The 21,789-nt window shown below is 52.5% G+C and overlaps 1 long non-coding RNA gene across 1 annotated transcript; it reads left to right on the top strand.

Moving 5' to 3' along the window:
- Positions 1 to 605: 605 nt before the first annotated feature.
- LOC141424701 (uncharacterized) lies at positions 606 to 18,012 on the top strand. Its single transcript, XR_012449547.1, has 3 exons — positions 606 to 766; positions 3,153 to 3,278; positions 16,284 to 18,012. It is a non-coding gene; the product is annotated as an uncharacterized lncRNA (long non-coding RNA).
- The last annotated feature ends 3,777 nt before the right edge of the window (positions 18,013 to 21,789 follow it).

Raw genomic sequence — 21,789 nt, 5'->3', positions numbered from 1 at the left:
ACTGAACCAAAGCCTAACTCTGATTCCTCAGCCACACCTGGCCTCCTCACCGAATCAGCTGGGTGCTTGCTCTTCCTGTCAACTGGCAGGAACTCTGAGAGCAGATGAGCTTTCTGCTTGACTCTTGAAAATGGCTTGAGCAAGAGGGGTCATTGGCCACTTTGGAAACAGAACAGAATCTGGGGAACATGGAGGCTTTTTCTTTCTTTTTTTTTTTGTTTTTGGTGGGGTTTAAACTCACCTTGCAAAGCAGGTGCTCTACCAGTTGAGCCCCACCTCCAGTCCATTTTGCTCTGGTTATTTTGGAGATGGAGTCTTGATAACTATTTGCCTGGGCTGACGCTGAACTGTGATCCTCCTGATCTCAACCTCCAATCTCAACCTCCAAATAGCTAGGATTGCAGGTGTTAGCCACCAGCACCCAGGCAACTCAGAGGCTTTGTTAGCACTGTCCTTTGCACCAGGAGGTTGCCACTGAGCTGGACTGAAGCTGCTGTAAGAAGAGCAGCTGGACTCAGCAGGACTCAGCCTAGCAACAAGTAGTTCAGGGTACCAGGGCCAGTGAGACCCGTCCCTTCCACATGGCAGAACTTGAAAGCAGCCCATTGCCCAGAAGGGAACATGGGGTTGGGCAGTATGCACTTGCTAAGTTTTTCTCAAAGGTAATTCACGTTACCTTCCAGGAAAGAAACCAGAGGACGCTAACCTTGCAGTGACCGTTAGGAGCGAAGCGGATTGTGCAGAAGTCCAATCTCCTGTCTTGCAGGTATAGACTCTGAGGCTCAGAGAGAAGGGGCTGCCCAAAGAAGTCACAAAAAGGAATAGCTTGGAAAGAACAATTCAGGGTCATGCATGGTAGCAGAGTGTAATTGGTAGGGCGTGTAATTGACAGCGAAGTATTACTGCAAAAGGTGCCATACGCCCTTGGACATTTCTTTCTTCTTTTTTTTTTATTAGTGTGTATTAATTGCACAGAGGTTTCATTGTGATATTTGCATACGTGCATATAATGTACTTTGATCCAATTCACCCCCTTTATTTGTTTTCTTGATTTATTTTTATTAGAACTTTACAAAAACGGGTTATTGTTGAGTGCTGGTGGCTCACGCCTGTAATCCTAGCATTGGTAGACTGAGATCAGGAGGATGATGGTTTGAGACCAGCCTGGGCAAATAGTTTGAGAGACTGTATCTCCAAAATAATCAGAGCAAAGTAGACTGGAGGTGTGGCTGTAGTGTTAGAATGCCTGCTCTGCAAGCATGAAGCCTCAAAGTTCAAACCCCAGTCCCACCTCCCCAAAATGGGTTGCTCAGGTGTTTTCATAGAGGACTTAACTTCTTAAGCATTCCCAAGTGGAATGAGTGATGTGATGTTTGTCATGCCTATACCTGAAATCTGACCTTCTGGAGAAGGAAGCAGTAATGGAGGCAGCGCCTAGTGGTGCCCTCATGTGCAGAGGCAAAGCAAGAGCCCTGCAGTCAGTCAGCCTTGGGGACAGACTCTGGCTCATTCTTCGAAGGCTGTGTGGTTGGCAAATTATTGATTCTTCTGTCCCTCCATCTCCCCTTCAGGCCTTTGCATGTGCTGTGCTGGTGTGCTCTTCAACATACTCTCTCCCTCCTCTCCTCACCTCCTCTTCTTCTCTTCCCCTCCTCACCATCTCTCTCTGTCACCAGCATCTTGTTATGTAGCCAGACTGCCCTTAAACTCTCAATCCTACTTTAGGCTCCCTAGTACTGAGATTACAGATGTGCACCAACATTAACTCAGATCTTTCTTTGAAATGGAATGGATGCGTCCTGGAGGAGGTGACATCTGTGCATTAGTAAAGTTAGTTCGGCAAGTGACATAGCACGCGCAAAGGCCCGTGGTTGAGGTGGCGTGGTGTGTCTGAGGAATGGCAGAGGTTTAGAGTGGTGAGTAGGCAAATGAGGAGTGAGGGGCTCACGTGATGGAACTGGAACAGGGCAGCAGTGGTCAAGGCATGAGAAGAGAGCAGAAGGCCACCCCCTCCCCCCAACATGGGAGGGAAGCCCTGGAGGAGGCTTGCGGGCATTGTGTGGGTGCACATGCACGCGTGCGCATGTGTACAAATGAGTGCGTTGTCGCACGGGGTTGGGGGCATCCTCAGCCTCCAGCCAGGAACTGCGCGCACAGATGCCTGGCCGGCGTCCCCGCAGATGCAGACGCCCCGGCACTGGAGTGTCGGAAACCTGCCGGGGGCAAGAGCAGCTGCTTCTAAATCAAGGCCAAAGGCAGCCGAGGGGCCGGGGCTGGGTTTGGTGGCTCTGCATGTGCCTATGTGAGTACAGGGGCCAAAGGGGGCTCTCGGGCAGGGATCCCAGGCCAGAGGGAGCTTAGCTGGTTTGGGGAAGTTTATTTTGGAAGCCGGGATGATGCAAAATTAAGTGGGGAGGAAAAAATAGACGAGGCGTCCGCGAGGGTCTGTCTGTGGCTGGCGGGGACGTGAGTGTCCGGGAGAGCAGCCTTGTTGGGTAAACAGATGGGGGTGGCAGCTTTTCTGCACGTCCGCTAAAAATACCGCGCAGTTCGCCGCTCCTGCTGGGCTTTCCTGGCACCGTGGGTGTGGGGATGAAGGGGCAGACACTGGGCAGCAGAGGGAAGCCAGGACACTGCTCCCATCCCAGCCCCAGGGCAGAGCAGGCACTGGGGACTGAAGCTAAGGCCCTGATGGGGTGGGAGGTGCTACTTTGCTTCTAGATGGCTGAGACTCAGGTGAGTCTCACCTGTGAGACAGGTGCGAAAATGATGTCAGGGAAGTGTTGCTCTGGGCACAGGAGCAGGTCTCCTGCAGACTCTCAGGAAATGCCCTCACATGACCGCCTCCCAGGAGCTGTGAGATCCAGTGAGTTTTCTCAGTAGGGAGAACACCAGTGGTCTGGAGGCTGAGTTGGAAGTGTGGGTGTGGTGGCGGACTGCAAGGCGGGTGGGATTTCAGGGCACCCCCAACCAGGCTGGAGCCCTCCCCAGCCTTCTGTGTCTCTCATCTCTACCACATCACAGCACTTTGTGACCATAAAGACAATTGCATCCATTCCCACTGCTGGCCTTGGTGACCCAGGGGCTTTGCAAACTAAGTTCTTCAAGTTCATTGTTACCAAGTTCATTTGCCCAACCTCCCCATCTTACAGATAAAGACTCTGAGGCTCATGGAGAATGGACTGCCCAAAGGAACAGAGCCAGAACCCACAACGTTGTCATTCCATCGATAAATATTCATCAAAGATCAGTCACAGGCCAGAAACTGGGGGACTCTGGTAAGAAACAGAACAAACCCAGGCCTCATGTCTGTGGAGCTCGGAGCCTGGTGGAGGGGATGGGTCTAAATGGTGAACATGGTAATCCACTGAGAGTCATCCAGAACCTGACACGGCCTGGGGACTCTGTGTTCTACCTCTTTAACAGGTATGTTTGTGCCTTCCTGGGACGGAGGGACTTTATAGTCCTGTCATTCAAAGCACTGGCTTGGAAGGTACCTGGTACCTCCTGTAATTAATTCAGAACAACAAACCCTACTTCACTGAAGCATTTCCAAAATGTTCCTCTATACAGGACTTGTGTCATCCTCTGGTGATCCAGGCCTGGTTAGGCTAGCTGAATAGAAGGGGACACAGGCATTGACTTGTGAACCTCTGTAGAACATGTAGTGATAGAAGAAATATTTATACAATTTCCAGAAGTGTAGTGATGTAAGCCGGGAAGGCATCATTGCCCCATATTACAGATTAAGAAACTGAGGTCCAGCAAGGTTCCTGCATCAGAACTTTCCAAAGGACACTTAACTGCAATGTGGCAGGGCAAGGCCTGGATACAGGACTGCCCAGCTTCAGGTTCTGTGTTCCTTCCCTGAAGATGGAAGGTCCCTGGCCCTGGCCAGGCTCCAAAGGACCAATAGCTGCCACCCAGGATCACATGTGCATGTCAAGACCAACAGTGAAATCTGGCCAGGGGAAGGGCAGACATTTTGCCCTTGTCTCTTGTTTTCCCCACCAAAGGTGCCTACCTGCAGTTGCACGGTGGAAGGGATTCTGGACGGAGCTTCTAGAGGACCCAGCTCTTCCCTTTCCAAGCTGGAACGTGGGTTTTGATTTTCTCTCTCTGGGTCTCAATTTCCCTCTAAATGAAAGAGTTGAATTTGCTAATCCCTAGGGAGGATTTCTATTTGATTGCCCCATGTTACTTCTCCTAGAGTGTCCTGTGGTCCTGTCTGTGGGCCCATGAGGGCACAGTGGGGATCAAGGGGATGTCTGAGACTGGACGGGAAGGATTTATGCTCCTTTCTAGAGATTTGGGCTCATGGCTGACCCGAAGTCACTACCCACCGCAGGCAGAGCTGGGAAGAAGGGAGAGAAGATGCCTCTTCAGGCCACTGGTGTGCCTGGAATGAGGAGAACAGGGCCATGACCTTCATTCTGTGTCACCTCCCTGCCCAGTCCCTGCCTTGCTCCCAGGGCAGCTAACCTAGGGCAGCCTCTGTGGCAGATTAGGGCTGCTCACAAATGTCCATGTTTTCCTCTTTCCAAATCCATTGTAGGACTGTACTTCCCACCCCTTAAAGTTAGGGGTGGTCAAAATGTTCCCTAGGGGTTATCAAGAGAGAAACTGGGCTCAGAGGGAGTCTTGGCTTTGGCCAACAGAATCTGACAACTGCCAGCACCTAGCAGGATGGTGGTAATTTGGGTCCTGAGTGAGGACAACACAAAGCAGGGGCCTCATCACCCCACAAGCATGTAGTGTGAACAAGAACTAGACACCTGGTATTTTGACATACTAAGGTTTTGGAGTTCTTACTGTGGCAAAACTTGACATATCCTACCCATAGGCTCAGGAGGAGGAGGAGAGGCAGATAGGGACAGCAAGAAAGATCCAGTTATCCCCCCTCCCTCCCTTCCTTTCTTTACTTTTTCATATAGTTCAGATATTTATCCATCCATCCATCCATCCATCCTCCTTCCCATGCATCCATCCACCCATCTATCTATGCATCCACCCGCCCATTCATTCAACCATCCATGCGATCCATCCATCCATCTGTCCATCCATCAGGGATTCAAAGTCAGGTCTGCTTGATCATGAAGACTGACTCCCTTAATGTGCCAAGATGCTTCTCCAGAGATGGTGGCCTTCTCTTGGTCTTCTTGAATCCTCCCTGTCAATAAGGGCCTTCTCAACCCTCCCTCCTTGAGGAAGCCTTTTCTGATAGCCTTCCCTGTCACCCAATCAGGATGTCCAGGATGCTGGAGAGGCCCACAGGCCCTGATTGCCATGGCTGGCCTGTAAATGTGCTGAATGACCCAGTCTGGAGGTGCAATTGCACTTTTCCACAGAGAGCATCATGGGAATTTTCCAGCAGCTGCTCTGGGACCCTGATTGCCCAGAATGGCCCTAAATCCACATATTTGGGAACCCTCATCCTCAGCAGGCTTGTGTCCGTTTTTGGGTTGAATTACCCTAGAAACACATTCCATCATGATAGCACCAGCCTTGGTCCCTCCAGAGTTTAGAGCAGCCTTGGTATACCCCAGTTCTTCTTTTAGAGGAAGGAAGAGCCCTTGAGGTGCAAAGCAAGGTTTTAATGAAGCTGTCAGGTGACAGTTGGTTAGGGAAGCCCCTCAGGCCTCTGCTGCTTCCCCTAGGCTCTCCCCAGAAGCCCTCACTGGAGTGCCAAGATAGCAGAGGCCTCCCTCTCTCAGACTCAAGATGCTGGTAGTGGTCAGCACAAGACCTTTGCAGGCAGACAGAGGACTTGAGTCCCTTTCCACCTCTGTGTGGCTTCTGAGTGGGAACTTTGTGTCTCTGAGCCTCTGTGTTTGCATCTGCAAAATGGGTGTTTCCTCAGCTTGAGGGTTATGGTGAAAACGGATGGGAGAGTGAAAGCAGATGGAGACCTGGAACATAGCAGATGTTCTATAGACTGTGCTTACACTCAGTGGTTGGGACACTAGGCCCTGGACAGGTCCTCATGCAGTGACAAACACATGGAGATGTGGTGGCAGGAGTTGGAATATAATGGTGACTGTATTTCTCTTCTCTCTCTCTTTCTCCCTCTGTCTCTCTCTCTCTCTCTGTGTCTCTCATATTTTAAAGTTTGCAATACTGGGGTTTGAGCTCAGGGTTTCACACTTCATAGGCAGGCACTCTACCATTCGAGCCATGCCTCTAGACCAAGCAGCTGTATTTCTGAATTAAGTAAATCCAGGTCCTCCTGTGGAGGAAGCTGGGTCAAGTCTTGGAATCTAGACCTAGTGCACAGTACAATTTACATTTCTTATGGACTGGGAATTATTCTTTTCCACATCTCCTAATCTGTGCCAGGAGTTGAGGCGGGCAGAATATGCTGTGATCTCTTGGAGCCTGGTGTGGCCTCTCAGAGGATCATTAGCCCCATTCTACACGTGGAGCAAAGGTTCTGGCAGGCTGATGGAATGTATGGTTGCACCTTGAGTAACAGAGGGAGCTCAGATTCCAGCCAGGTCCCTACCTGCTCCAACTCCTTTGCACTTTGTTCATCTGTTCATCCATCCATCCTCCCACTCACCCACCCACCCACCCACCCATGCATGCACTCAACTCTCCATCCATCCACCCACCCTTTTACCCATGCAGTCACCCGTCTGTCGACAGACAGATCCAAGGATTCACGTGCTTCTGTAGAAAGGCTTCTCGCTGCCTTCAGTGCTAGCTGAGGTTCAGTGCAACAGCTCCTGCACCTTGGGGAGAGTCTCTTCTGCTCCTGTAGTGGTGGGACTGGCTGTGTGATCTGGCTTTGCTGCCACCTGGTCTGAGTGTGGGCTTAGCTCTGCTCTGAATTGACTGAGTCTAGCTTGCTGGGGTCAAAGAGACAAGACAGATGTGGGCCAGTGGGCAGCGGGTGGCAGTAGCACTCGAGAGTCTGCTCTCCAGTCCAAGCATCTACTCAATCTCCGCAGGCCCTTTTCTTCCCACCACCTTTGCTCTGGAACCCAAGCTCTCCCTCTTGTCAGGGAGGAGATCAGCCTGAGCTCATTTCTTGGTATGGGCCCCACTCTCCACTGTAGAGATGGATTAACAGAGGCCCCAGGACTGGAAGAGCCTAGCTAACTGCTGGGATGCTCTCATTTCCAATCCAGGCACCAGGTGATTGATTCCCATAGGAAATGGATCCAGCTGACCTGAGATCAGAACTATCCAGGAAACTTTGAGATATGCAGTCAGCTCAGCTGCAATGCAGCCTCCCTCTTCCTTCACGCGTCGGGCGTGGGAATAACTGCATGGCCTCTTCTGGTGATGAGGAGGCCAAGCAATGCTTAACCCAAGCCCCAGTTCTCATGGTGAAGTTTCAAGCACAGTGGCCCCTCGACAGCATAGAGAGTGCAGAGCTGAGGGACACTCTGTCCCCACCCCTGGCCCTGCTCTAGGACAACCTTCGGGAAGCTGGCTGGAGCCTTGTGCCAGGCGGCCACTTCTGAAGCATTTCTGTGTCTTCCTGTTGAGGTTTGACTTTGGAGAAATGCTCCGGCCTTGAACCCATCGCGGGCCGGCGCCATGTGAAGTTCCAAGTTTGTTCAGCCGTTTTGGGCTCCTGGTGGCTGGAGCTCGGCCTTAAGCAAAGTCCAGGCTGACCGCAGGTTTCCCGGCGACTCCAGGCGGACGGACCTATTTACATGTGCTGGCCCTGTGTCACCACTTCCCTCCACCCTTGGTTGCTGGAAGGTTTTCTCTACTGTCAGAAGCCCAGCCTTCTTTCCGTCTGGATCCTCTCTTCTCCTGGCCCCTTGGAGCCAGGGGGTCCAACGGGAGGAAGGGGGCAGGCTGCTGAATGGTTAGACTGAAGATGAGGCTGGACTTGCATTTAAATCCTTGAGATCTCAGTTCAAATGTCACCTCCTCTGAGAGGCCCTCTGTGATCACCCTGCCCCAGTTTTATTTACTTCAAACTATTTACCACCATCAGAATGACTTCCACACGTAATTAGTATCTGCCTTTCCCCCTAGGATGGCAGCTCCACCAGGTCAGGGGCCATGTCTGTTCTCAGATGCATCCTCAATGCTCAGAATAGCCAGGCACACAGTGGGCATGCCATAACACAACGCAGGTGTGTTCCTACTCACAATAGTTCCCAAACTTCAGGGAGCCCTGGAATGGTGTGGGGTACTTGCTAACTATGCTGACATAGGCCCTGCCTAAGACAATCTGACTTGGGAGTCTGGGGTGGGCAGGAATCTGAAGCCAGGCTGGGGCCACTTCTTGGGGAGTTGCTGGCCACAGGGCGCCTGACCTCACAGGGGCATAGAGCATGGCAGGGCTGGGGCTATACTGACTCCCAAAACACTCTGTCCGGGTGGACTGAGGTTGGCCCTGGCAGCAGGAGGGACTTAGAAGCTTCAGTTGGGGGTATCAGAGGGTGGCCTGCTTTTCCCCTCCCACAGAGGTAAAGCCAGGCTCCTGCTGCCCAGGCGGAGCAGAAGGGGTGCCATCTTTCTAAAATTCTTTAACATTTTCTCAGCTGAACTCTTCAGTGCCCTGAGGAGGGACCACATTCTGTGACAGGGCAGGGAAGTCTTAGGTCTGGGTAGGGAAGGCCCTCAACTTGACCCTGGACTCTGTCTCATAGGGTGATGGGGAAAGGGATGTCCCTTTTCGCAGAAAGCACTCCAGACTGTGGAACCACCTGAGTCCCCCAACTCCAGGCCCCACTGGGCCCTTGCTTGGGCTGCCCTCCCGATGTGGACTTCCCTGCAGGGCTGAGTGCTGTTAGATGCAGGTGGCCACGGAGCAGTGCTGGGGGCATGAACAGAGCTTGGATGTGTGAGGAGGGGTGTCTACACACTGAGTCCAAGGTGGGCAGAGGAGAGATGGATTTAGCATGGGTCTTCGTGGTGCTCTTGCTGTGAATCTAGAAACCTGTCTTCTTTCCTGTTGTGTAGCCGAGTCCCCCTTGGGGTCTGGTGCCTTACTTTTCCCTGGGCTTCTAGCCTGGGCTGTCCTTAGAAGCAAGGGAGGGCAGGGCTGTGAAGGCAGATGTGTTCCTTGCCTGCTGGAACAAAGTGACTGAGACTGGGGAATTTACAAGGAGCAGAAATTTATTCTCACAGTTCTGGAGGTTGGCAAGGCCAAGGTCAGGGCATCAGCATCCTGCAAGGGCCGTCTTGCTGCGTCTTCACAGGGTGGGAAGACACGAGGGAGAAGGGGGTCACTGCTGTGTCCTCATGTGACAGAAGGGTTTGAACCCACTCTGCCAGCCCTTTTATAATTTCTGTAATCCATTGACACACAGATGCCTTCCTGACCCAAACGCTCCCCAAATTTCCCACTTTTCAAACCCTTGCGCGGGGCGGAGTTTCCACCATGGGAAGTTTGGGAGGGGCAATAGCAGTGGCCCTGCTGCTGTGGCCAGACCTGCCTTAAGTTTCCGTGTTTGGCCTTCCCCAGGCCAGGGGTGAGGTGTGGTGGTGTCTTCCCCATCCTATGATGCTCAGTGTGGACAGATAGTCAATAGGACACCTCCACTGCTCTGTCTCCAAAGCTGGGGCCCCCAGGTCAGGGGACCCATTTCTTGTTAGATAGCACCTAGGGCGCCTGTGCTGATGAAGACTGTTTCTAGAGTGGAGGTGCAGTGATGGGGAAAGGGATGTCCTGAAAGGCTCTGAAGCATGTCCCCAAGAGGTGAGAATGGGGTCACACAGAAGGACTGTTTAGTTCATCAGGTTCCATGACCACTATCAGAGTCTCTTAACGCCTCAGAGAAAACACTGGTCAGGTTAATAAAGAGTGGGGCCGTGTCTCAGCAGGTGCTCAGACCCTCTGGCTGCCAGTCAGGTGGCTGCTCAGAAATGAGTGACTTAGTGCTGGGACAAGGCAGTCTCCCAGTCCCGGGAGGCTTCAGGTTGGGGTGAGCCCTGATGTCCTCCAGGACAGGTGAGCCCTCACAGTCCGCTGAGGATGGGGTGAGCCCTCAGAGTCTCCAGGGTAGGAGTGAGGCTTCACTATCCTCTAGGGATGGGGTGAGCCCTTAGAGTCTCCTCAGGGCAGGGGTGAGACCTAGTGTCCCCTGAGGACAAGGTAGCTTGCTGGTCAGGACCCTTCTCAAGTCATGTTTATCAAGCCCAGATCCTATGCCATTGTCACTGTCAGGACAGTGCAAGGGGTGATAAGAGTCATCCTCGTGCTACCTAAGGAGCAAATGAGACTCAGATAGCTGACCTGACTAGCTGGAGGTCACAAGCTGCAGCAGGTGGAGGTGGCCCAGGTCACCAGGTCTCTGAGTCTGGAGCCCAAGGGCCTGATTCCCCTCAGGCTGCCAGGGCGCTCTCTGGCACCTTGGCCACTGCAGTGGGAGGAGCTGGAGAGGTGAGCTGTGATGGCTGCTGCCCTTGGCTCGCTGACTGGCCCACAGTGATACACGGCTGTGGGGAAGCGGGTGGACAGGAACAGTGGGGCGCGGGGCGGAAAACCCAACTTGGTAAATGCCAGCTCCGGCAGGAAACACCTTTGCCTGTTTGGTCAGGCTGTGGGCAGAGGTCAGCTGAGTGAGGCAGCCATGCCACCAGCCGGAGATGGTTTCTAAGGGCACAGGGTAAACAGTCACCTTGGCTACTTGGGTGTGCCCCCAGGGGTGATGGGTCCACTCTGGAATATTCTGGGAAGCAAGGAAGGAAACTAGAGGCCACAAGTTCTGTGAGCTGGGTGGAGGGCAGGTGGGAGGGCTGGGAGGAGGGTTCTGGACACCAGAGAGATTCTGCTCTAGTCCTGCTGGCAGGATCCTGTATGATGGGAGAGAAAGAGGGCACCGAGTTTGCGTTTCTCAGTATTCACTCTTCTTGTCTGTCCACGCATGATGGGATGTCTGCCTTCTGCTTCCTTTGTGCATACAACAGCCAGTAGTCGAGGCAGGTTTTGTGTCTGAACACAAAACAGTGCAGACAGTCTCCCTCTGCATGGAGCTTCCAGTCTGGAAGGTCGAATGGATCCCTTCCCACATTTTTGTTTGCAGGGTGAACCAAGCTTAAGCAAAGCAAAGCAAAACAAAACACAGAGCAGGGGACCTGAGCATGCGTGAGGGAGGCTGCAGGCATGGCTGGCTCCAGGTGCAGAATAGCTTCATGCTCAGCTGCTCTCTACCTCCCTGCTGTACTTGCTCTGTCTGGGCCATGGTCATGTGGCATTCTCCACAGGGCGGATAATGGCTGTCCCAACCATTTTGGAGTTTCATTGACAGCAATAGGGAGCCACTAGGGAGTTTCAACTGAAGAGTGGCATCATTCACACAGAGATCTCAGCTATACTGTGGAGAATGGATTGAGGGGTCACGTAGGTGCTGGGAGATCAGGTGGTTGGCTGTGGTCATAGCCCAGGCATGAGATGGCTTGAATGAGAGAAGTGGACACATTTGAAATGCAGTCTTTTTTTTTTTTTTGGTGGTACTGGAGTTTGAACTCAGGGCCTCATGCTTGCTAGGCAGGTGCTCTACCACTTGAGCCACTACGCCAGTCCTTGAAATACATTTTGAGGTAAAATTAACAGGGCCTGGTGCCTGTTTGGAATTGGGGGTGGGGTGGGGGTTGCAGAGAGATAAACACTTTAGGAACAACTCCAGAAGTCTGATGTGCATAGCAATCCTAGGGAGTGGGGGGGGGATGCTTGGACCTCACTTAACAGTACTGACAAGAGGCTCAGAGACAGAGGTGACTTGCCCCAGGTCACACAGCACTGTGAGCCTGGGATTAGACTCAGACCCTCCTGTCTCCAAAACGTGCATTATTCTCCGTAGCTTTCCCTCTGTCTTCATCTCCTTCATGGAGCCTGTCAGGAGGCTCCATGTGCCCTGTGGAGGTCTTCTGAGGCAAATGAGTGGCCTGAGGGTTCTAGAAAGTCTGAATCCAGGACCTCAGGTTCAGAGAGAAGCTAGGGGAGGGCGACTTGGGACGATAATGGCATCTGCCTTCCTGTGGTGTGTCTGTGTTTCTGTCTGTCTGTCCGTCCCTGGGCAGTGTCTCAGAACAAGAAGAGCCTCTGTAGTCAGGCCTAGAGGTGGGATCTTGGTTCTGGGAGCCGAGGCTCTGCCCTATCCCAGACTCATTTTTCCCCGCTGTAGTCTGATGCCTACAATCCCTGAAGAGAGGCTATTATAATTCTCGTATGCCAGCCTGGAGTCTGTGTGACCCTGAGAGAGCGGAGCAGCTGGGGATTCTGGGATGAGCACTCCCAGGCATGAAATGTGGAGGCAAGTCCCCAGTAGCCCCTGAGGGAGGCGGTCCAACGGCACCAACACCGGCCTGGGCACCTTGAATTTGAACCCTGGCTCTTCATGGCTCAGCCAGGAACCCATCCCTGCTCACCACAATGCCCCAGTGGGCCTCTCTCCTCCAGGCCCTGGGTCCCAGGGGACCTGCACCAACATGGCTGTCTTCCCCCTCAGCAAGCCTTCCTGAAGGACTCCTCACGCCCAGAAGTTGAGCCTGGTGGTGTGGGTGGGTGGGGGGGGGGCAGTCAGCTGAGTGACCTGGAGTTTCTCAACCTCACTGTCCCTCTGATAACTCAGGGATCCAGAAGAGATAAGGCCACCTCCCCAGAGCTTGTAGCAAGGACTCAATGAAGCAACACATGAGAAGTAGCCAACACAGCGATGCACAGGACTTCCTGCTGGGTGGCCATTGTGGGCGGGGCCTCCTTCTAGACTCCAGCCTCTCAGAATGTAGAGTGGTACCCCATGACCTCTGGCTCTTCAGAGCCTGGTGAGATGCCTGATCTGTGCTCAGGAAAGACCCGTTGAGTTAATGTGCTCCCTCTCCAGGTGTCCCCTTAGGGCCTTGCATGGGATGGGGAGGCTGGCTGGGGCTGGGAGGTTAGGAGAAGGGATTTGGGTTCCGGCTTCAAATCCTGCCTCTGACTCAGGCCAGCTGTGAAGCTTCGAGTCACTTCCTTCTCTGCAGAGTAGGATTAACAGGCCACATCTCAAGATTCTGTGACAGGCTCATTCAGTCATGTAGCTCAGGCATGTGAAATGCTTCATTTAGTACCTGCGGTAGTAATGGGATCTCCGATTATGGAGTTTATTATGGAATTATTAACTAATGTTCACATCTGTGGAGGCCCAATGCAGTGGGCCTGTGTGGGTGGCTTGCCATTTGTCTGTCCCCCACTGCCTCCCAGGCAGATTGGATTTTGGTTTGGGGGAGCCTCGTAGTCCCAGGGACTGACTGTATTTCTGATATAGGGAGGGGCCTGCATTTCAACCCCAGGCCTAGTGAGTGGCTTAGTATCGGGCATGTGACCCAGACCTAGCAGGACTTTTGTTGGGAATTCCAGGGCAAAATGCTTCCCTAATGAGGTGAACACTTCTTTTCTTTTGGGTGGGACTGAGGTTGAACTCAGGGCTTCACACTCGCAAAGCAGGTGTTCTACCACTTGAGCCACACCTCCAGTCCATTTTGCTCTGGTTATTTTAGAGATGGAGTCTTGATAACCATTTGCCCAAGCTGACCTCAAACCTCTATTCTCCCAATCTTAGCCTCCCAAGTAGCTAGGATTACAGGCATGAGTCACTGGCACCTGGTGTGAACTCTTTCTTAAGAACTCCAGACAGGTGTCTTGGGACTATAAGGATAGCCAGTCTTGAAAAAGCAAGACAAGTGAGAGAAAGAAACCAGGTCCTTACTGGTACTGTTAAGCTGCTGGATCAAGCCTTTCCTGAAGGACTTTCAATCACACAAGCCAATGAATCACCTTTATTGTTTAGGGCTGTCTGAATGGGCTTTTCTGTTCCTTGTAACCCAAATCATCCTTATGGGGACAGCCCATACATTTCTCCACCTTGTGTAGCTGTCACTTCCTTCCCGTGGGTGGGGTGACATCGGCTCAGGCCACATTTCCTCCATGAGCACATGGACTCTGTGAGAACCAGCTGACGCTGCTGCCTGTCGGAAACCAGACCACCCAGGATTATGGAAACATAAAGAGAACCAGAGCAGGGAAAAATCCAAGTGAATGCTTCCAGAATAACCAGAGAGAGAGAGAGAGAGAGAAAAAAAAAAAAGATGGTAGTAACTCTAATAGCAAAATGATTGACCCCCATGCTCAGAGGGGGAGGGCACGTCTCCATGGGAACCACCTGAGGGTGTGTTATCCCTGCAGGGAATGTGCTTTGCCCTGGGCTCCCAGAGTCCACTCCCCTGCAGGCTACCCCCCTGGTTTCCCTTCCTGGAATTATCTCAGGGGTCCTACCTTCCCTTAGCTTAGTGGACCAAACAGAAGTGCCTTTGCTGGAATTGAATGTTGAGCTGAAGAGGTGGATCCGTCTATGTCCAAGGCAAGACACACACCATAATATTCCAGCCGAGAGCCTCATGTATCTTCTGCTGTCTCCTGTCTCCAGTGTCCTTGGGTCCCAAGCCTGGTGCTTCGGTCCCCATGTGTCCTGTGAGCTTCTGGCAGCCTTCCCACGTGGTTGCTTTTGTTGCCATTAGAAAGGTTGTTTGTGTTACCTGCATCCAGAGTCCCTGGTGAAACACCTGCTGAACGGGCCAGGACAAGGTGGGATGGAGCCCGTCTTACTGAGGAACCTTGTCAAGTGGTCATTTCTCATAGGCTCTGATTGTCACCCAACAGTTCCTTTCCTGGGGAGGCCCACTGGGATAATCAGAAAGGAGTCTCCAGCTCACGATCATGGTGCTTCAAGCAGCTGTACATCACAGACACACACACACACACACACACACACACACACACACACACGAAGTGATGTATAAAATAGAATCAGTTTCAAGGAATTCCTGATTTCACAGTAGTTTTAAAATATTATTGTTAGGCAGTTTCTTGTTAACCAACATTCAATGTTCAATCTGCAAAGATACACGGAGCTGGGGTATGCCCGTTGATGATGTTAGCACCACAGCTGAGTGCGGGTCTTGCAGGACCAGGGTGGTTATCTGTCCTTATCTGCCAGGACCTACTTTCCCTCTCTCCATCACCAGCCCTGATAGAGCCTCACTCTGCCCAGGTGACTCCGATCTGGTCAATCAGGGCAATGGATTTCCCTGGCCACAGTGATTGGTTTGGGGATGGAGAAATGGCCCATCAGAGCTAATGGGCAGCCAAGGGAATGGCTGGCTGGCTCGCCTGAGCCTGATTTGTCTTTACAAACCTTTCAGGCTTGCCTTTGTATGGACTGGAGGTTTGACGTGGAAGGAAGTTTCTTGTGTGGTTTCTTTTAGGCGTTGCCTGGAAGGGCTCATGTTGAAATTCACCTGATGCTCACTGAATACCTGCCCTTGGCTGAGTCCCGCACTGAGCTTTGGGGGTCCCTGACATGGCCCCATTCTTGGGAAGTTTTCAATCTGAGGGAAGCAGCCCCTCAGGAACGAATGCTACGTCTTGGTGAGAGGTGTGGGGTGCTCCTGGACACCGAGGAGGAAGACTTCAACTCTGCCTGACAGGCTGAGGAGGGGCTCCTGGAGGAGGTGACCCTGGAGTAGAGCCCTGAAGGATGAGTAGAAGTTTGCTGGGAAGAAAACAGGGAAGATGATAGACATCAAGTCACATGAGGCAGGAGTTCTTGATGTGTTGGGTCCTGGACTGGGGAGGGGACGTGGAGTTGTCTGTCCGGAGGCGACAAGTAGGTGAAAATTGGCCAAGGAAGAGGCCGAGATCAGGTCATAGGTTGCAGCTTTTGGGGGCCAGGCAGGTCCCTGTACAAGCTAAGTTGGTCAGGTGTGAGAGGGATCCCATGCCCTTCTGGCTGGCTTCCATCTCTCAGTTCTTAACAAGGGTGCCGATGTAATCATTGTTCTCTAATTTAAAAAGCCACACTGCAGTGATAAAGGACAAATATCACCATGGCCAAGTGGCCTAAAGTAGAGACTGGAGATATGAGTGTCATTTGATGTTGGGAGGGGCCCAGCTGCAAAACACTGTTTTTTTGAGAGCAAGATGTAGCCCAGGTGGGGCTTGAACCCAGCCTCAGCCTCCTGCCCAGCAAGCACTAGGATATTTTAATAGTTGCCCAGGTGATGATAACTAGATTCTGAGGTACAGCTGAGGCTGAGAACCACTCACGGGTCCAAAAGGAATGTCCGTTGGCACCTATGTGAATGTGTCTTCTCCAATCTTTTGATTTTCGTGAAAATCAAGAAATTGGGATTTTAAAAAATGAAATCTCACTTTTCAGTGTTGACTCTCCGTTAGAGAAAAAAGGTATAATCAGGAGTGCCTGTCATGGGCTGTCCTAAGTTCCTATACAGCACAATAACGCTACATGTATGTAATTATTTTCTCTGCTTTCCAGATGGGTTGTGCGACTTGCTCAAGGTCACACAGCTAGAACATGCCAGACAAAAATAGAGTTCCAGGCAGCCTGGCTCCAGAGCTCTACTCTGACCACAGAACCCATGGCCCAGCAGTTTACGACCTGTGGCAGGGGAGGACAAGAAGAATCCTGAGGGGCAGAAGAACACCAGAAGGGGTGGCAGAGCGGCCATCAGACTCTAGGACGCAGGAAGGCCAGAGCTGCCCAGTGTGTGAGTCCCATGTGTTCTGCTCAAGGCAGTGGAGTCCAGTGCTCTGTTCAGCCTTGCATCTTCACTGGGCCTTGGCAGTGCCGGAAGAATGGCTAAGATGCTGCAGCTTACCAGGCCTCTCACCTGGTAGGGTGTTGCCAGGACGCTGTAGGCTTTGTTTTTTGGGGACTCAGAGCAGCTTATCACCTGGAGGAAGCGATTGCCCCTTCATGCCCATGACTGAGAAGAGTCTCTGTCCATCTGAGGGGGTCCAGACCCACCCAGTGAGCCTGCTCCTGCCATTGCTTTATTAGGGGTGCTGTCTTCCTGTCTTCTGTGGGCCTACTAAGAGCACTGCACTATGCTTGGTGTCTTTGAGCTCCTTCCTCCTTCCCTCTCCTTTCCCCTTGCCCTCCCTCTCTCCTTCTCTTTCTTTCCCCCTTCCCTCCCCTCCCCCTTTCTTTCCCTCCTCTTCCCTCCACTTCCCTTCCTTTCCTGAGGTTTGAACGCAGGGCCTTGCACTTGCTAGGCAGGTCCTCTCCACTTGAGCCATTCCATCAGCCCTTTCTGCTTTAGTTACTTTTTGAATAGTGTCTTGTGTTTATGCCCAGGCTAGCCTGGACTGCAATCCTCCTATTTATGTGCACGCTCCCTATTTATTGGTTGAGATGGGGTTTTGCCAACTTTTTGCCCAGGCTGTCCTTGAACCTTGATCCTCACAATCTCTGTCTTCTGAATAGCTGGGATTACAAGTGAGAGCCACTGTAGCCAGCTTATTTTTTAATTAAAAATTTTGGTTTTTGTTGATTCTTTTTTGTTGTTTTTGAGACAGGGTCTCTCTATGTAGCCCAGGCTGGTCTCGAATTTGCAATCTTCCTGTCTCAACTCCCAGTGTTGGGATTACAGGTGTGAGCCACCACACCCACCACTTCATCGAGTTTTGAACCCCGGGCAATAATGATATCTCCTTTTCATAGACGAAGCAGTTGAAGCTCGTGACTTGGTCCAGGTTTCCGGGATTGTAAAAGGAGCTGGGATTTGAGTCCTAGTTAACTGGCTGTTCATTTTCTCTAGCTATGTCCTAAAGCCTCTCTCTCAGAACTCACCAATCCCACTCATTCTGCACCCCCAGGCCTCGCTACACTGCTCTAGTGGGTCAGGACACCTGGTGGCCCATTTATAGGTCCACTGGCACCTCAGACAGACCTGATCGAGACATGGCAAGACTACAGACATGTGGGCATCTGTACAGAACAGGTGCAGAGAAGTTCGGGGCTGTGATTGCTAACACAACGCTCCATGGCTCCCAAGTCAAGAATCACTTTGAGTTTCAAATAAGAATGAGATACGTGTGTGTGTGTGTGTATTTTGTTTTTTTGGAGACAGGATCTTGCTGTGTACTTCAGGCTGGCCTTGAATTTGAGATCCTCCTGCCTCAGTCTCCTGAGTGCTGGGATTACAGGTTTGTACCACCATGCCTGGCTTTGTGTGTTTTATCTAAATAAAAACTAGTGATTACTTTGTTTTCTAGCCCATTTTTAGTTCTGCAAAAGTAGTTTAAAATCAATGTTGATTAGCAGGCTTTTCATCTCTGCTAAGAGTGTCACTTCCCTCACCCCTGCAGACATGCTGGCCAGGTGGCAGGCACCTGGACCTGGGGCTTTTGTTGCCTGGCTCTCTTGCTTGTCTGTTTGGTTCTGCTGGGGATGGCCCTAGGCTGGGCCCAGACTAAAGTCCCACCAAATGAACGGTCTGAACTTGGGTACCAGGCAGTTTTCTGGAAGAGTAGTCTGGGCCAGGCAGGGGCTCATTCCAGGAGGGCACTGCTTTGTATGGTGGACTGGATAGCAGGTGACTGGATCCCAAAGGGGGCCCAGAGGCACCAGGCTTTAGCCAGTGCCTTAGCCCCTTGTCTAGCATCCCAGGCCCTTCGCAGTCAGGCCCTTGTCTGCTGCTTCTGCCTCCTGCCTGGCCTGCCTCCCTCACGGCTTCCAGCCACTAGCCATAGAGTGACACTGCCTCATACTGCCATCCCTGTGTACGGTCATATGGAGTCACTATGTCATCTGTGCTTAAACACTCCCTTTCCCTCCGCCTGCAGGGCTTCTCCCTCCTGCACTTGGAGGATTCTGGGATGGAAGGAGTACAGATCAAGCCTAGACGACTACCTGAGACACTTGGTGCTCAAGGCAGAGGCAGGTGTTAGGTTTGGATTGTCCCACGTCCAGGACACCCAGGACTCCTCTCTGCTCATTCTTAGTCCATCTGCTTGGGCTGAGGCTCCTCTCTGAGAGGTGGGCTGTGTGACCCACTAAGCCAGCTTGGTTGTTAGGTCTGTTCAGCTGCAGGGTTGTTGAGTCTGCTCCGAGCCATCAGGACACGATTAGCTCCTGCTGTGCTGCTGGGATAGACTGGGCCTTCCTCCTCCTGACTGGGTGCTGGCCCTGTTCCCCAGTCTGCCCTCCACTCCATGGGCTCCATGGCTTTCAACAAATGCCCCATGAGCCCAGGGGAGCCCAGTGGAGCTCCAGGGAGGTGCTTCTCCCACCTGCATATGTTGCTGGGTGTGGTGGTATGTACCTATAATCCCAGCATTTGGGAGGCTGAGGCAGGAAGATCACAAGTTTGAGGCTAGCCTAGGCTACATAACAAGTTCTAGCCAGTTTGAACGACATAGTGAGACCCTGTTTCAAAAAACCAAAAAACCACCTCTCCCAAAAACACAACCCCCTAACCCTGCTGATGTCCACTCAGCTTCTACTGTGTCTGGGGCTGCAGCTGGAGTTTCTGAGGGCCAGGCTGGGTGGAGAGGGGAGGGGGTCAGTCCTTTGAGGGAGGGGAAGTACCGTCCTGGTCCCATATGGCCCTGGGATCAGCCGGCTCTGTTCCTTCAGACTGCTTATCATCCAGGATCAGAAGCCACTTAAGGGACAGCCCAGAGAGGCTTCCCAGGCCTGTGACTGGGGAGGGAGGGGACACTGCCCCTTCTGGGCTGGCACCACGTCCAGAACCACAGTCCCAGCCAAAGGGTCCCAGGTACTCAGGAGTGGACATATAAGTGGTGAGCAAAGGCGAGCAGGCTGGGGCTCCAGGTCCTGTGGCCCTCTCTGTCCTTCCCTAGAAGAGGGGGTGGGACCCTGGGGAGGAGCAGGAAGACCATCAACTCTGACCGCATGCGTCGGATGTGAATGCACCCTTGCACTGAGCAGCTGTGAGCCTGCACAGGTGGCTTGCCTCTCAGGGCCTCAATATCCTCGTCTGCAAATGGGAACAGTTTTTCCTGCTTCCTGGGATTAAAAAAATAGTGCAGAATGTCTGGCCTGGCACCGGGCAGAGCGTGCACAAAGGTTTGCTTTTACCAATAGTAAGAATGCTGTTTCAGACCCAACTGGTTTCATTCCCTAAAGATGCAGCCTTAGCTCACTCGCCTGTGGTCCTAGCTACTCCGGAGGCTGAGGCAAGGGCCTGGGAGTTTGAGGTCAGCCTGGGCAAATGTAGTGAGACCACTCTCAAAGTAGATAAATAAATAAATACATAAAAATAAAGATCCAGTCTTGGTTGCGATTCCAGTTCTAAGCCAAAGGACCCTAGGCGACTGACTGTGGGCTTCCTCTTGGTCAGTTTGCTCCTCTGTAAAATGGGACAAGTACAGATGCTGACCCAGTGCACACAGGTTTGGCATGCAGCAGGTGCTCGGTAAATGTGCAATTCCTCCCTTCCATCTCCTCCCCTGTGCTGGATATAGAAGAGCAGGTGTGGGCGTTAAGAAGCGCCAGACCCAGTTGGAGGTCTGGGCTGTCCCCAGGTACAGCATTGAGTTGCTGGGCTGTCTTCTGTGGGGTCATGCCCTCCATCTCTGGTAGCCTCTTATCTGTTAAGTGATGACACAAACATGACTTGGTGGTCCCACCTCTTACTCTTCAGTTCAACGTGGTAAGGGGAAAACCCCTCAAAAGCCCCCTGGCTACTTAAAGAAAGGCTGGAGGCAGCTGCTCCCTGCTTGCCAGGGCTATGACAGAAGGAGGCTGCACTTGGCCTTGGGAAAAGCCCCTCCAGAGGCTCCTTGGGTTATGACAGCCACTGCCTCCTCGAAGAGAAGGTCACAGCAAAGGGAAGGCCATAGCTCCATGTAGAAGGAGCAGGGCTGTGGGAGTGACCTCCTGGCAGCTGAACAAGGCTTTGGCAGCCCCGTGGACTCAGTAGAGTGGAGAGAGTGGGGGGAGGTTCCTGGGCAGAGAGGGGCTCAGGAACCAGGGGCTGCCAGAGCCAGGGAGTGGGTGGCAGGGAGGGCCGAGAAACATTCCAGTTGGTCAGCGAAACACTCAGCTTGACACTGCTGCTGGCCAGGGCCTGGCATCTCTCTCCTTCCCCCAGCCTGAGCATTTGGTTGTACACACAAACCTGAGGCTGTGGGGTGATGGGTGAGAGCAGGGTGGGTAGACAGCAGGGTGTACTGGAGATGTGGCTGGACCAAAGCAGAGCTAGGAGTGAAAGGGGATGCAGACCCTGGCCTTCTTCGGAGGCCTCAGACACTCTGACAGGGGCCTTGGGCTTTCCTCAGCATGGGGCATGGGGTTTTGAACTTTAATTGTTAATTGGAGTTAAGGAAATGTGAACCCAGAGGACTTGGGGCTACGGGGTTCTGGCTTTATATTTATATAATTTGACTGGCAGAGAGGAAAAGATGTCGCCCATTGGATGGGGCTGTCATGGGGTCATAGCGTGATCCAGGACTTGGCCTTAAGAGAGTAGGAAGTTGGAGTAGGGGACTGGTGGATGGTGGCACTGCAGAGGACAGATGATGGGGCTGGGTCCCCAAGGACTTGCCATGGTAGGAGAGAACTTGACTTCTCCTGTAGGCAATGGGAAGCCACAGAAGACTTCAGAGCAGGAGAGGGACAAGGGGCAAGCTGGCCCAGGGAAGATGGCTCCAGCAGGATGGGACGGGTAGACTGGAGCTGGGTGGAGACCAAGGTAGAGAGGCAGAAGGAGCCTTTGGTGTCGAGGACAGTTCACTGTGTTTGCTGTGGCCGGATCAACACAGGCGGGCTCCTGAGGGCAGAGCCAGGCAGCTTCTTGTGAAAGAGGGTACCTGGGTGATGGCTGGGAGGCAGCAGGTTTCACTCATGTCAGTCACCACCTGTCAACTTCCCGGTGACTCAGTCCCTACCCTCCCAGCACCCACAAGCTTCAGGGAATTTGGAAAGTTCTGTCATTTTGGAGGTGACTCAGCTAGACGGGCAGGGCTGGGGGAGGTTTTCTCTCACCCTGAGAACTTGTGCAGTCCCAGATCAC

Source organism: Castor canadensis, chromosome 7 (assembly GCF_047511655.1).
Source record: "Castor canadensis chromosome 7, mCasCan1.hap1v2, whole genome shotgun sequence".
Lineage (NCBI taxonomy): Eukaryota > Metazoa > Chordata > Mammalia > Rodentia > Castoridae > Castor > Castor canadensis.
This window is presented reverse-complemented; position numbering and strand designations above follow the sequence as displayed.